Raw genomic sequence first — 14,956 nt, 5'->3', positions numbered from 1 at the left:
GAGACCTCCAACGAAGACCAGGGTTGCAGAGGCAGGCAATGGCAAAGCACACTGTTAATCTCTTGCCATAAAAAACCCACCAGGGGTTGCCATAAGTCAGCTATAACTTGACAGCACAGCACCACTAGGAGTAAAATGAGACAGTGCAAAAGAGTATCAGGCATATGCCAAGTGATGCAGAAAATGGAATTACGAAAGTAGCAGCAGCTCTGGCTGCCTAGAATATTGGGCTCTCTGGGTTTTTGATATGGCTGTTCTTAATATGGATGTGTATTAAGTAAAGGTTAGCCACTGCTGAAAACAGCAAGCTTGTGATGAGTTTTCCCTCCCTAAGGCCTAGCTTGACCATCTTTGTTCAATGACATTACGCATTTTCCAGCCAATGACAGAGAGTATATATATCTTCAATGGATGCCTATGAACTTGAGTGCAGACGGGCTGACTTGTGTGATGATCACAGCCAACTGCCACACACGTCTTCATGTGGCTGTGTAGTGTGATTGGTTGCTCTTTGTGTCAATTGCAAAGCCACGGCTTCATTTCTTCAACCAGAGTTCACAGGTCTTTTTTTTTTTTTAACATACCGACGGATGAGTTGTGATGGGAAGAAAGCTGGCATTGACAGAAGACATCAAATAAATCATCAAACAGATAAATGTGGTGTGTGTGGTATTGCCAGCAGGCCTGGGGCAGGAGGGGAGGGATGTCGCTTTGATAGAGGCTCAATAGGCTGCTGTTAGTTTGCTTGCTTGCCTGTTTGTTTATTTATTTATAGCCCACTTTCCAATGGGGAACCGAAGTAGCTGTCATGGGCCAGTCTGGGCTGAGTGAAAGCGAGGAATCCTCTGGAGAAGAGGAGCTTCGTGTAGCCAGCCCTGACTCAGCTGAAGCCGGTGATCAGGAAGAACAGCTGCTGGCTTATCAGAGTCCACAGCCAGCAGCTGAGGCAGAGCCGCCAGCACCCTCCAGCTCCTACACCACAGGTGAAGCCCAGCCAGGGACGTCCAACACCACAGGTGAAGCCCAGCCAGGAGCTTCCACCCCTCCAGGTTCACCCACACCCAAAGAGCACCATAGAGGAAAGCAGAGAGTGGAGCTGCAGGAGAGACGGCGCAATGAGTAGCATCAGGATAGAGCCCAAGCAGCTGGCTGCAAACCACACCTGGCTATAAAAGCCAGTCTAGAGGAACTGCCAGGCATGGAAGCAACGTGCTGGATTCCTGCTACGGCTGCGACCACTCCCTTGAACCCTGCCCTGCTTGGCCCGGCCCGCATCTAGACGTGACCTTACTGGTAACTGACCTACGAACCCCCTGACTTGGCATTTGGACTTGGACTCACTCCTGGCTTTGAACTCATGCTCTGACTTTGGACTGAACTTTGACTACTCTGCTTGGGTTGGCCAAGCCCACAACACTAGCTTACGTATCATTCTGTTGTCCTCTATTTCATCTTCACAAAACCCCTGTAAGGTTGGTTAGGCTGAGTGGGTGTGACTGGCCCAAAGTTACCCAGCCAGCTTCATGGCAGAGCGGGGATTCAAACCTGGGCCTCCCAGATCCTAGTCTGACACTCTGACCCCTACCAGGTGATGTTATTTACCACCACTATGCCATGGAAAGCTTCACCTGCCCATTTCCATAAGTTAAGCTTCTATTAAAGGGGAAGGACATTTTTCTCCAAGCCTGTTGGTTACTTTCCCACTACCATTTCCATAAGAGGAAGACTCTTTAGGCTTTCAAACTTTGAAATGACGTGGTCTGTTTGTCTAAAATGAAGGCATGAGCCAGGCAAATGGATTTATTTTTTGCCCACTTGCAAAGCGTGGTAGTGAAACTTTAGTTCAAACTTTGATAAGCCAGGATATGTCAGTGTACATATCCATTGCAGTCAAACAAAATAAGCACTGAGGAAAAAGGAACGTACCCCACGGCCCCTTTCCCCATTAAACTGGACATGTCAACTCAGCTGCTCTTAGCCTTTGAGGTGCCTTCTTCCTGCTCAGCCCTTCAGAAAAATTCAGCCCTGATATAGCACAACTAAGTCCCTCTCTTCAGACAGGCAACTTAGAAAGACCCAGGCCAAGCCCCTAACTCCTTCCAGGCCACTCCTCAGTGCGAGATCCCAGTTATTCACAGGATAGGCCTCTGCTCAGCCAAAACTACAGTTCCCAGGATACCTGAGGGTTTGTTCTTATTGGTCAGTATCAGTTTTGGGAGAACAAGCCCTTGAAAGAGAGACAAAAGGGAAGGCACCAAAAGGGAGAGCAAGTATCAGGCAGCCACAGCCAACCACAGAAGCCTGACGGACTGAATAAGGTAGGCCACAAAGGACAAAACTTTTACACAGACTGAAAGACAGGTCAGATACATGCATAGTATTGAGTGTGCCCTGTCCTCTTCGTTCTCATTTTTCTCTTCCCTATTTCTTGTTGTCTTTCAGTTTTAGGAAGCAGGCAATGTGCCTGCTGTTCGAACAGTAGGGAAAAAACTTAGAATACCCCATGATGGGGTAACCACTTCTATTCCGCTTTAGATTTTCTTCACCATTTTTGGGCTTTTTCTTGACATGGCAAAAGCCTATGCAAAATTGTGAACTCGCCCTCTAGAGCCCACCATTCTGATTTGAGAGCCCCATCATTGGCCTTGCCTTTTCAAACCTGTCTTTGCAGCAGTAAGGACTAGAAACTTGGAGAGGAATATTCAGAATTAAGATGCTTAATTCTCTCTGTATGTAAAGCACCATCAAGTCACAGCCAACATATGGGGGGTTTTTAAGGTAAGAGACAAATGAAGGTGGTTTGCCATTGCCTGCCTCTGCATGGTGACCCTGGACGTCCTTGCTGGTCTCCCATCCAAGTACTAACCAAGACCAACCACACTCAGCTTCCAAGATCTGATGAGACCCTCCAGGACAAAGCGTTTGATTCTGTACTGGTGGAGAATTCCAGAATACACTGAATGCTGTTTCTGAGGCTTAACATGGAGTTAACAGCAAAACAAACAAAACTATGGCTGATTCCGCACACGTTGGATAATGCACTTTCAATGCACTTTAGCTATCGTTTGGAAGTGGATTTTTTGTTTCACACTTGAAAAATTCAGTTCCAAATGATCTCTAAAGAAGATTGGAAGTGCATTATCCAACGTGTGCAGAATCAGCTTATAAAGAACAAGCCAAAAAAAAGTACACCAGACATCCTGTGCTGACGTCCAGCGAGTTATCAAGGCCACAGGTTGCAAGCCATCGGCTAGAAGCAAAAGGGCAAATGCCCATAAATTATGATCATGTGAACTTGCTTAATCTTGAGTCCGACCATTGAGGCATCTAACTCAGTGTGTTGGGAGGTGGCTTTCCAAGGTCTCGGCCCTTTGGCAGTTTCCATTATCTGTTTAACTGACGATGCCAGCGGTTCAGATGCAGACCTTGTGCATGCAAAGCGTGTGCCTCTATCTTTGAGATGTGTGCTTCCCCTCATTCAAGGCGCATACATTTGCAGCCTCACACTGATCAAAAAGCAATGGAGGCAGAGATGAGCTGCTTTCTACCGAGTTGGCTCATCCGTCCATCTAATTGGGTATTGTCTGTGGGTGGCAGTGTGTGTCCCGGGACCTTCTAGCCAAGAGGCAAAGGAGGGTGGCTCAGTGACAGAGCATCAGCTTGGCATGCAGAAGGTCCCAGGTTCAATTTCCAGCATCTCCGGCGAAAAGGATCAGGTACTAGGAGATGGGAAAGACCTCCACCTGAGACCCAGGAGAGCTGCTGCCAGTCTGAGTAGGCAATGCCTTGATGGATTCAATATAAGGCAGCTTGATATATGTGAGATCCTTTTAACTGAAGATGCCAGAGATAAAACTTGGGACCTCCCGTATGCAAAGCATGTACAGTAGCACGCAGCTGCAGGCCCTCCCCTAGGAAAGGTTAGTGTGTACAAATCAAGAGTTCTGGAACTCTGCTTTGACCTTCTTGAAAAGGGCGTGGTAAGAACAGCGGTGCTGTTCGGACAGCGAGCACCCGACTGTACCAGCCTTGATGTCAAGACAGCCAGCTTACAAATTACTTGTTTTCCAGGCAATGTGACATCATTTCCCTGAGCAAATGAATCTTAACTCGCTGCTGGCGGGTACTCGCGTTAGAACTTACCCTTACCTATGAACTCATTTGGGTGATGGGATGAAAGAGCTGTGTCGTTTCTACATTAGCGAAATGATTCCTTCCCTGCTTGCCTGCATCAGAAAGGACTGGATCTTGGGAAGGAAATAAACGACATGCAAGAATAAGAGTTACACAAATGAGTGGGGGGGGGGCGCTTAACATTTTAACATCAAAGGATCAATGTTTTATTTCTTTATAAGCATCTCCAAAGGAGCTGAGTTGCAAGGATGGATGGAGGGAAGGCAGTTTTTTTGCCTCTTGCGATAGAGATGCAGAATGACTCTATGCAGGAAAGGTGGGATCGATATAATGAGTTCCCTGAAACCCACACTGAGCAATTAATTCCATTACATTGTATATGGATCCAGGCTGACCAGCCCTTGTGGCTACTTAATTCAATTTGCAACCATATTTTTGCAACCCATTTCATATAAGTCTGATTAATCCACGATGTTTAGACTGTCTGTTTCCGCTTTTCCTAGTTGCAGTTCAACAAGAACGGTGTGTGCTTAAACCCATTGAAACCAATGAGTCTATTAATAGCTGTTCGCCTATGGAGATCAGACTTGCCTCCAGATGACCAAGCAAAGAATTTTTTTTTGTTTTAAAAGAGAATTGACCTTCCCCTGCCCTCTTTTTTTCACCATACAGACCTTACAGACCATCTACATTCTGCAAGTGGCTAGTGGCTTTTGTGGATTTGTTTGCAAGTGTGTTAGACTGTTGTTTTGATGAACATCTCTTAAGATGCAGGGCGTGTGCACAATATATGGTGTTGTTGGGGGAGGAGTTGTCGTCTGGTCCTGTGCCATATTTAACAAAGCACTTCAAAGCTCAGCCTCCACATTCTGGGTGGAAGAAAAGCTACACTCAACAAGCAATATGCAAAGGAGGCCTTTTGGCATGTGATTGTTTTTATTTACATATTTTGTTCCACTTTTAATGTGGAGAGAAAAGAAACGAAAACCTCATTCCCTCAACAACAACAAAAAAGGATCCGATCAAAATGTTTTGCTCTTGGGACTTTTAAGGGATGCACAAAAGAGTTGGAGTGTAGTGTGTAGAGAGGGTATGAGAGGTGTCAGAAAGAATGAAATTCTCTCCACCCACTGCCAAACCTTCCGAATCTATGTGGCAGCTGACTAGTTGTCAATTTTATTTATTTATTTAACTTCATTTGTACTCTGCCTTTTTCCACAACAGGCACCCAAAGCAGTTTACAAACTTCTCTCCTCCATTTTACCCTCACAACAACCCTGAGAGGTAGGCTGGGGGCAGGAATGTGTAGCCAACTATATCAGGTTTTTGCATATATACAATTTTAATTGTTGAATTTTATTGTATAATCTGCTAAGTAATTGTATTTTATGACTGTTGTACCCCGTCCTGAGCCCACTTGTGGGGAGGGCGGGTTAAACACCGAATAAACTAAACTAAACTAGGTTAGGCTGAGTGTGCGCGACTGGCCCAAGATTACCCAGTATGCTTCCATGGCAGAGTGGGGATTTGAACCTGGGTCTCCCAGATCCTAGTCCAACGCTCTAACCACTACACAAGGCTGTCAAATCTAGAAGGGAAAGCGTCATATTGCTTGTGCTTAGTTGCTGTGTCCATCTCAGGAGAATGACAGTTTGGTTCAGGAGAGATCCCCAGACAGAATTTTCCCTTCCCCCCCCCACAAAAGGCTGCATATGACATTGTCTACATATTTTTAGATTCCCCCCCCCCAACATTATTGACTAGAAACTTGGGGGTGGGCAGAGTGAAAGTTGAGGCTTTCTGGATGCTGAATCCCACACACGATACCAAATCCTGCACTAGTCAGAACAGCAGTGCTGGAGGTAGACTGCATCTGTCTGGCGTTTAAGGGGTCTGGCTGGGCCAATAAATGTAAGAAGTGTTTTTTTTAAAAAGCGTGTTCGGTTACTCCTTGTGTTTTATTGTTGTCTTGAATAACATTGACATAGTCAATGGGGCGTGAAACAAGGGAACTCAGAAGAGAGACCATTATCCTGCTGGGATCTGGCTTCCTCTTGCAGGTGGGGACCAACTTGCTGCTTGACTCTTCCATTGTGCTCCGCGGGCGTTCACTTGAGTCTTACGTAAATGGGACTGGTGCTGTTGTCCTAAATGAGGCCAAACTTCCTATTTTTCTCAGCTCAGGTTTATGCAGATGCCTGATTTCTCGGGACTACAAATTCAGTTATATCCTTTGCTCTTTTTAAACACTGAACAAAAAAATCCTAGGTTATTTATTAAGTTGAGGAGCAAGATTGGGTCCAATAGCACCTTAAAGACCAACTAGATTTAGACCTAATGGACTGAGAATAAAAAATCCACTGCTATACATAAGAAACTGAGAATTAAAAATCTACTACTTTACCTAAGGGACTGAGAATTAAAAATCCATTACAGTCTCGTTGGTTTTGCTATTGGATCCAGATCTTGCTCTTCGACTGTAGACCAACATGGCTACCCACCTGAAACTTATTAAGGTGAGAAATCCTTTTTTTTTTTTTTTGCATTTGGAGAAAAAAAGTATGACAAGATCGAGGGAACCTTTGCTGTTGTTGTTGGTTTGAGAAATGGTTATGTTTTTAAGGTTTCATGGATTGCATCGTCTTTGAGGTGTGAGGTTTATATTCTGCAAACTGCCTTGAGGATTTTGTTAAGAGAGTTGGTATAAAAATATTTTTTTTAAAGTAAAGCAATGGCTTGGATCAAGTGGTAATTTTACACTGATGGAAGGAAGGTAATTTTCCTGCCTCCCACTGTAGGGTACTCTTGGGAACAGCATAAGAGGCAAATTAGGGGTCCTCGTTAGGATGTGCAAATTGCCAAAAATTGCCCCATTCCACCGGTATAAAATTACCGCTGCATTCAACCTAATGCCAGCCTCCAGATTTGGAGTGCCGTAAAAGATATGGCATGCCGGCAGGGATTATTTTATTTCTGCTTCTTTATGAATGGCCATGAACCTTTGTTAGTGCTAGGATCCTTGGAAATCCCTCTCTTTGCTTCCCTGGAGCCGGTTCTTTGTACATTGATTTTCGTTCAGTTTTGTAGACCTGGGAAATGCAAAAGCTCTGGAGGAAGGATTCAGACTCTCCTGAGAGGAGTAGCCACAAGGATCCAAGGCAACGTGTTTAATGGCCTTGTAAAGTTAACGTGGCTGAGAATCTGTCTTGGCGTCTTAACTTGTGGAATTGGCTTCGGCATACATAATGTGACTGAACACTATACACAGGGAGACCACAACAGCGATTGCCTCTGCCAAGCGGAGTTATCTTCCCCTCTCCCTACAGCAGAACTATTCCAAGGGAATCTCCACGAGTGGAATTTTGTTTAGTAAAACGGAAGGGGGAACGGACGTTACTTGAGAGCATGTCTAAACAAATCCTGCCTAATCCTAACAGAATCTTCATCATGGGTGGGTAGAAGAATCCGGGCCAAACTGTTCAATAGGAAAATTACTTTGAACCACATCAGAGCCCAAGCCCGAGCTAATTAAACATCTGTGACATGTTTAACACTGACTCAGTCAATATTTACAGAGCGGAATGCGTTCCATGATATGTTGTGGTAGTGGTTAGAGCTGAAAGGCCAGAGCCCTGGCAATTAACCTCATACAGTGAAGCATTCACGTCCTTTTCGCTATCCCACACAGAAAACCCACATCAGGGCTGGTTTGGGCCTGTGCATTGCTGGATTTTTTTTGTCCCAACCAGGGTCTTCCGCTGGTTGCCAGGCTGGTCCTGGCTAGCATTCTGCCCTGTCATTAGCATCTCAGTCAGCTCTGGGCCGTTTCCACACTACTCACCTTCATCTGGAACATCGTGGAAAAAACCCGCAGAAGATAGTGTCTTCTCGTGCGAGTTTTACACGATGTCGCGCAAAACTCGTGCGAGAAGATGCTATCTTCCGCGGTTTAGTCTTGATGTTCTGTGGCGTTCCAGATGAAGGTAAGCAGGGGTCATTTCATAGAAAAAGAGCTGGAGGGACTCATTAGCAAGACTCATTATCATATGCCTTGCCCCTTGGCATCACCAGAAGTGTGTCATTAGCATAACTGATTTCCATATGCCGCACCCCCTGACAGCACCTATCCTGGCTGTTTTGGACTCAGTCCTGGCCATTCAGGGCCGAAATTGGGCTCAAAATGGCAAAATGGGGCCCTAAATAACCAGAAGTGGCCCTTTTGGGCCTGGTTTGGGGGCCGAAACGGCCCAGATCGGGTCAGTGCTGGGCAGGGGAGGGTTCCCCCGCCTCCCCTGCCCAGCACCGATCTAATCCAGGCTGTTTCGGCCCCCTTGTGGCTGGCAACCATCTTCTTCCCTTTCTTACTCTTCTTTCCCCCCTTCTTCAGAAGGTCAGGGCTGTAGGTGGTTGCCCCTCCCCATTCCGGGTCTAAGGAATTGCCTTTGTGTTGGCCATTGGCTAAGACCAACCCTGGAGAATGATAAGAGAGGCAGCCAAAAAACATTTGAGTTTGGGGCTACCTGAAACCTGGGGAAGGCCCTTGACTACAAGGGCGCAACTCAATTAAGTTTTGAAGGTCCAGACTGTAAATGAAAGCTCATGGCAAATTTTTAAAATTTTGTTACTTTTATAACAGGTTATACTTTCTGTTCCTCTTTGCACCAGCACAAAAGAAAATTATTTGCTGCATTTTATGGAACAGATTTTTAAAAAAATAAAATAAAAAGAGAATCCTCCAATTTCAGCTTCTTGGGCTTGGAAGAACCATCAATGCATTATTTAGCTCTCCAAGGCAGCTTGTCAGCCAATAGCTCCCTCTGGTGTGTTAACTGTGTCTTTACTTAACGGTGAGATTTGCTATTACGGTAACAAAGAGAGCAACCTGGGATAGTTTTATGATCCTATTGCCTGTATTTGCTTTAGACATGCAGTGTTTGGCTGTTGCTGTGCCTTTGGGACCCCTCGGAGAATCCCTTTCTGTAATCTTCAACAGGAGAAGCTTGCGTTTGGGATTGGTAAGTGAATGTGTGAATTAGTTCCTACGGGTTAACTTGCAACAGTATATGTCCTTCAAAAGTGGTTCCCTACGCCAGGTGCAGACAAGGGTAAATGGTTCCTCATATTGCCACTAAAGAAAAAACATGGGCAACAGAAGAGAGAATATTTAGGGGCTCAGATATGGAGGGAAACTTGAAATCGTTTTTGTGAATTGTGCTGGATCTTAAGGCAGTGGGGAAATGGCATGTGTAAATCAGAACGGTTCAAGAGGGCATTTCTATAAAGAAAATAGCAGAGTGGAAAAACAGAATTCTACAAGGGCATTTTCTATAAAGGTAATAGGATTCTATTTTTTAACTGCCTGTGGAAAATAATAGGTTGTTTTCTTTCCCTTCTGCTTTAAATTGTATTGTGAATTCTATCTATTATGTGGAGCACAGTGGTTGGGCTGCAAATCAGCACTCTGCTGGTTAAAATCTCACTATTGCCATCTCAGCAGGTAGCCTTGAGTAAGCCACTCCTCTCAGCCCCAGCTGTGTTGTAGGGATAATAACAACTTTGTTCACTGCTCTGGGTAGAGCACTAATCTGTTTAGAAGAGCAGAAGAGCAGCATGTAAGCACAGTTGATGTTTTTGGCGGACTTATATTTAATTGCTCTCTAATTGTGAAATCCTGTTTATTGCATCCATTTGACTGTGAAATCCAGTTGAAGGGATGTATTCTATTGTTTTTATCTCATTGCTTTAAATTATGCAATCCAGTTTTATTGCATTGTTCATTGTTATGCATTATACTGGCGGGGGGGGGCGGGGGTTGCATTGTTTTTACAGCGTTTTAATGCTCTATATAGCTGAGTAATGTCCCCCATGCTCTCTGGGGTCTTCAGCAGAGGTTGTGCTCTATGTGCTAGTGTTCAATGACAAGTAACAGGGTCAAAGCTTAGTGGGGTGGTATTTCTGGCTTGGTGAAGGGTTCATCTCCACACCTAGCCGTTTGTACTGTCTGGGTAAGGTTTCCAATGCCAACATTAGGGCCGTTTCCACACGGCTTACCTTCTTCCAAAAAACAGCATCTTTGCGTGCGAAATCGCACCAGGAAGACGCTGTTATCGTGCGAGAAGACGCTGTTATCGCGGAAGACAGCATCTTCTCACGCGATTACAGCGTGTGAAGACGCTGTTTTTCGGAAGTTTTCGGAAGAAGGTAAGCCATGTGGAAATCGCCCTAGTTGAGAAAAATTCCTGGAGATTTGGGGAGGGAGTTTGGGGAGGAGAGAGAGCTCAACAAGGATGTAACGCCACAGATTCCACCCTCTGAAGCTGCCATTTCCTCCTGGACAATTGATCCTTGCCATATGGAGATCAGTTGGTGTCCCAGAAGACTGCCAGGACCCACTTGGGGGGCTGGCAACTCTAAGAATGGGTGATGTCCCCCAGAGACTCCTGCAGCTTCACAGAAGCCTCTTCGATCAATCTGTCATGCCATTTTATGCTGAGAGGAACTCCTTCACGCTCCCGTGGCCTTTGCTAGCAAGGACAGGATTTGTGGTGGGGGTTGCCTATGCGCCTAATGGGTGACATGCTTGGGGTGGGGGGAGCTTGCTGTCATGCTCTTGCCCAAAATCCTGAAATCAGCCTTGCTGGACCCTTGGCAGATAAGGCGCTAGTTGATGGCCCATCAATAGAGATACCGTTTTAGCAACTAAGGGATTATACCGTACAAAGTTGTTTTATCCCACTTTCTTTAACTGTTTCCCCAAACTGGCATTGTAGTTTGGTGCATTGCTGAGAATTCCCATCCACCTCCTGAACTGCAGTTCCCTGGAAAAAGAGAAAGCCCGGGAAAGCAGTTTGTCAGTGATGTAGTCAGACATGCCCTTAAGTGCATTGCTTTCATTGTGACAAAGAGGAAGAAGCTATTAAACAGTGACTCATTGTTGGCCTTGTGGTTAAGGTGCTGGACTGTGGTGCAGAGGGGCATGGGTTCTAGTCCCAAGGCAGGCTCTGTTGTTCATTGTAATATCTTGGAAATGTTGAGATTGGAGGAATAAGAAAGTAGAACCAGTGAAGTGAGTTGATTCTGCTGATACAGTCCTCCTAAATGAAAGGTAAAAGAACAAGGTCTGGCCAAGAGGGATACAGTCAGACTATACTTGGTTTGCCCACAGTTTGTTTGTTTACTTTATATCCCAGGAGTTTGAACTAACTACGTTTTTTTTAATTGCTCTCTCTGTTTTTTTAACCAATTATCAGTTAGTTTACTAAAATTCATTTTAAGAGTCAGAGTTTAATTTACAAAGGGAGCATGATACAGATTTATAAAATTATGAATGAGGTGGAGAGAGAGAGAAAAGTTATTTTCTCAGTCTTATAATTCAAGAGCTATTTGGGACTAGTCTCAGCACCCAGTTAGTTTATGGAACTCCTTACCACAAAGTCCAGTAATGGCCACAACTTAGCTAGAGCAAGGTTTAGGTCTGATAGCACTTTAAAGGCCAACTGGATTGCCAAGGCATGAGCTTTCGAGAGTCAACGCTGCCTTCATCAGGTAGGGAGTTTTGACTCTTGAAAGCTCATACTTTGGAAATCTAGTTGGTCTTTAAGGGGCTATTGGATCTGGATGTTACTCTTTGACTACAGATCAACATGGCTACCCATCTGAAGCTTAACTTAGATAGCTTTCTAGGAGTCTCTCTACACGAGACATCTGACACATGAAGAATGCGTGGGGTGATGCAACGATAGCTGGGAAGGATAGTTTAAAAAGACAGAGCTGGCGGCAGGGCAAAGGGTTTGCTATACCCTGGAGCTGTGTGAAGGGGCTGTGAAATGCCAGAAGGGGAAACTTCAGCCCATTGTAACCTCTCCAGGTCCAAGCCCAGCTCTGGAAGGCAGGTCCAGCCTATTTCTATTCCTCACTGCCCTCTGGTTGCCATCCCACACAGTTTTAGACGGGAGAGGTGAAAGTGACAGAGCCTTTAGAGAGGCAAAGATGAAATTAACAAACCCTCTGAGGAGCAATCTCCGCCAGCTCTTTTTAAACTACGCTTCCTGGCTAACATTGCATCTCCCTACACTTGATGAGCATGTGCCAAGGTGTGTGGAGAGACTCTGAAAGAGATTCAGATATGTAGGGATGGCTACTAGCTATGATAAAATGGAACCTCTTTGTTTAGAGGCAGTATATCTGTGAATGCCCGGAGCTGAAGACAAAGGATGGAGGAAAGGTGTTGCCTTCATGCTGTGCTTGTTGGTCCCTCCCCGCCCCCCGCCCCCCAAATCTGATGGGCCTCTCTTAAAATCTGAGTGTTCTTTGTTTATTTATTCTGACTCTTTTATCATAGCTCGGGATGTGGGTTCACTTTAACAAAACAGAATGCCGGGAGAATGAATTACACGACTGAATCTCACGTATATTCTGAGCCTCACAAATCCTGTTCGGGGATTTTTTGGAGGCCTGCCAGTCTTGTTATAATTTGGATTGTACAAATTGTTGCAAAGAGTTGTAGATTTTTTATGTGACTCTAACTACTGCCATCTAGTGGTCACCGTGGCTCTCCGTTCTTAAAGAGATGAATCCCGTACTTCTACTGTCTGGCATTTTCGCTGTCCCTTGGGGTGGTGCATTTAAGCTTGCAGAGTTCAGATAGTGCTAAAGGACAAATCCACAGAGAGAAGTTCATTGGAAAATTATTTGACCATGCAGTATGGGGGAGGGGAGACATCTTGTGCCTATTAAAATATATGAAGAAATAAGAGGATTATGCGTTAATTATATATGAAGATCCTGTCATCCTCAATGATTCTTGAGGACAGTTGCAGATTTTTTTTTAAATTTTAAAAACACTGAAGAGAATGTTTATGGGACTTAGATAAATCAACAAAGCTTGCTGATCGTTTTGTGCATTCCAAACTTCCCCAAGTGGCGAGAAGTTCCAGAGGCAGCTGCTCTGAAGGGTCCATTCCTTGCAGCGAGGGAGCTCTGGAAGTTTTTGTAATTCCTGTTTATTTACAAATATATACAGCAGAACGTGAGGGAGCAAGCAGAGCAGCATCCGTTTCTCCAAAAGCAAACAGCATCCGCTTGGTTCTCTCCAACCTCCTCACCCCCAACAGAAATCTTCCTCTGGTCAGCATCAGCCGCAAAACTTAAGACTCCTTTATCATAACTGGTTCTCCATCATCCAAACGGTGTGAGGCATGTGCCCAACTTGGTGGCCACTGACCGCCTATGTCCTTTGAAGAAACATCTGCCTATGAACGGCCAGCTTCAATTTCCTCCACAAACACCCACTGGCCGTTGGTGCTGAGTTCGTATGCAGCCATGTTCAACAGAGGATGTTCATCTCCTCTCATGATAATAACAACAACATTCGATTTATATACCGCCCTTCAGGACAACTTAATGCCCACTCAGAGCAGTTTACAAAGTATGTCATTATTATCCCCACAACAAAACACCCTGCGAGGTGGGTGGGGCTGAGAGAGCTCCAGAGAACCGTGACTAGCCCATGGTCACCCAGCTTCAAGTGGAGGAGTGGGGAATCAAACCCGGCTCTCCAGATTAGAGTCCCGCGCTCTTAACCACTACACCAAATTGGATCTCCAGTACCATTGATACACTCCAATACCATTTCCAGCCAAGATCAACTGTGAAGTCTTCTCTGCTTATTCATTCACAATCTGCAGCAAGGTGAGAGGGTCCTGGTAATGGGACCAAGGTGATAATATTCTTTTCCATGTCCATTTATCAAGCACTAAGCCTTCTGAACTTAGGTGCCAAGCAAAAACTTTTCTCCCTATCCCATCTTTTTGTTGACTATATTCTTCCTTCCTTCCTTCCTTCCTTCCTTCCTTCCTTCCTTCCTTCCTTCCTTCCTTCCTTCCTTCCTTCCTTCCTTCCTTCCTTCCGCTTAGATTCACTGCTTTTAAAAGAATAGTTTAAATCCATTCTTCAGTTTTACCACCAGTTTTGCTTCCTCGTGTTCTTATGGCAACTTCCAACAGTTAATAACATGACACGATTAGTAAAAGAACGTTAATTAATTAAAACCCACAAGAGACCTAATAAAATCAGAGGCAGGGTAAACATAGTATAAATAGCTAGTGATTTGTGTATAATTACCAAAGAACTGTACACAACATCCTGAGGTGGCATAAAATATGTTATATATCAAGTGGGCAGGTGGAGGAGTTGGGAGGGACCCCCCCCCCCAGCTCTAGCAAATTGGTTGTGTGTATAAAGTAGTTTTTTAAAAATACTTCTTTTGTACCCTAAAGCGGCTCCATGTTATCTTCTCAACAACCCTGTGAGGTAGGTTAGGCCGAGATGGTGTGACTGGCTCCAGGTCATCCAGCCAGTTTCCATGACGGAGCAAGGATTCGAACCCGGGTCTCCCAGATCCTTGTCCGGCACTCTAACCATGCTACTCCAGGCTTTTGATAAAATGTGATATACTTTATGAATTGTCCTCACCAGAAATTGCTGAGGTACCTGTGTTCGATGAACAGACTATAATAGAAATGGATCTTAATTGTGAAGGAGCAAACTTAAGGAACGCTCTCTGTGACATCTGGCTTTTTTCAAAAATTCCAGGTGCCGTAATGCGTCTTCCTTTGCTTTATAAATATTTATAAGCAAGTAATAAGCTTTGAACGGCTGATTCAACAAACCGGCAAAGATTTGCTAAGCTGAACAAGGAAAGAAAGGGAGAATATGTTATTTCCTATGCCTTGTGTTTTATTTGGGCTATTAGTTGCCGATCTGTTCTTCATAGATTTTTCTGGGGTCAGTATGAATCGCCACCAATAAGGGCCGCATCTGC

The sequence above is a fragment of the Eublepharis macularius genome, chromosome 18 (genome assembly GCF_028583425.1).
Source record: "Eublepharis macularius isolate TG4126 chromosome 18, MPM_Emac_v1.0, whole genome shotgun sequence".
NCBI classification, from domain to species: domain Eukaryota; kingdom Metazoa; phylum Chordata; class Lepidosauria; order Squamata; family Eublepharidae; genus Eublepharis; species Eublepharis macularius.
Note: the sequence above shows the minus strand (reverse complement) of the source record.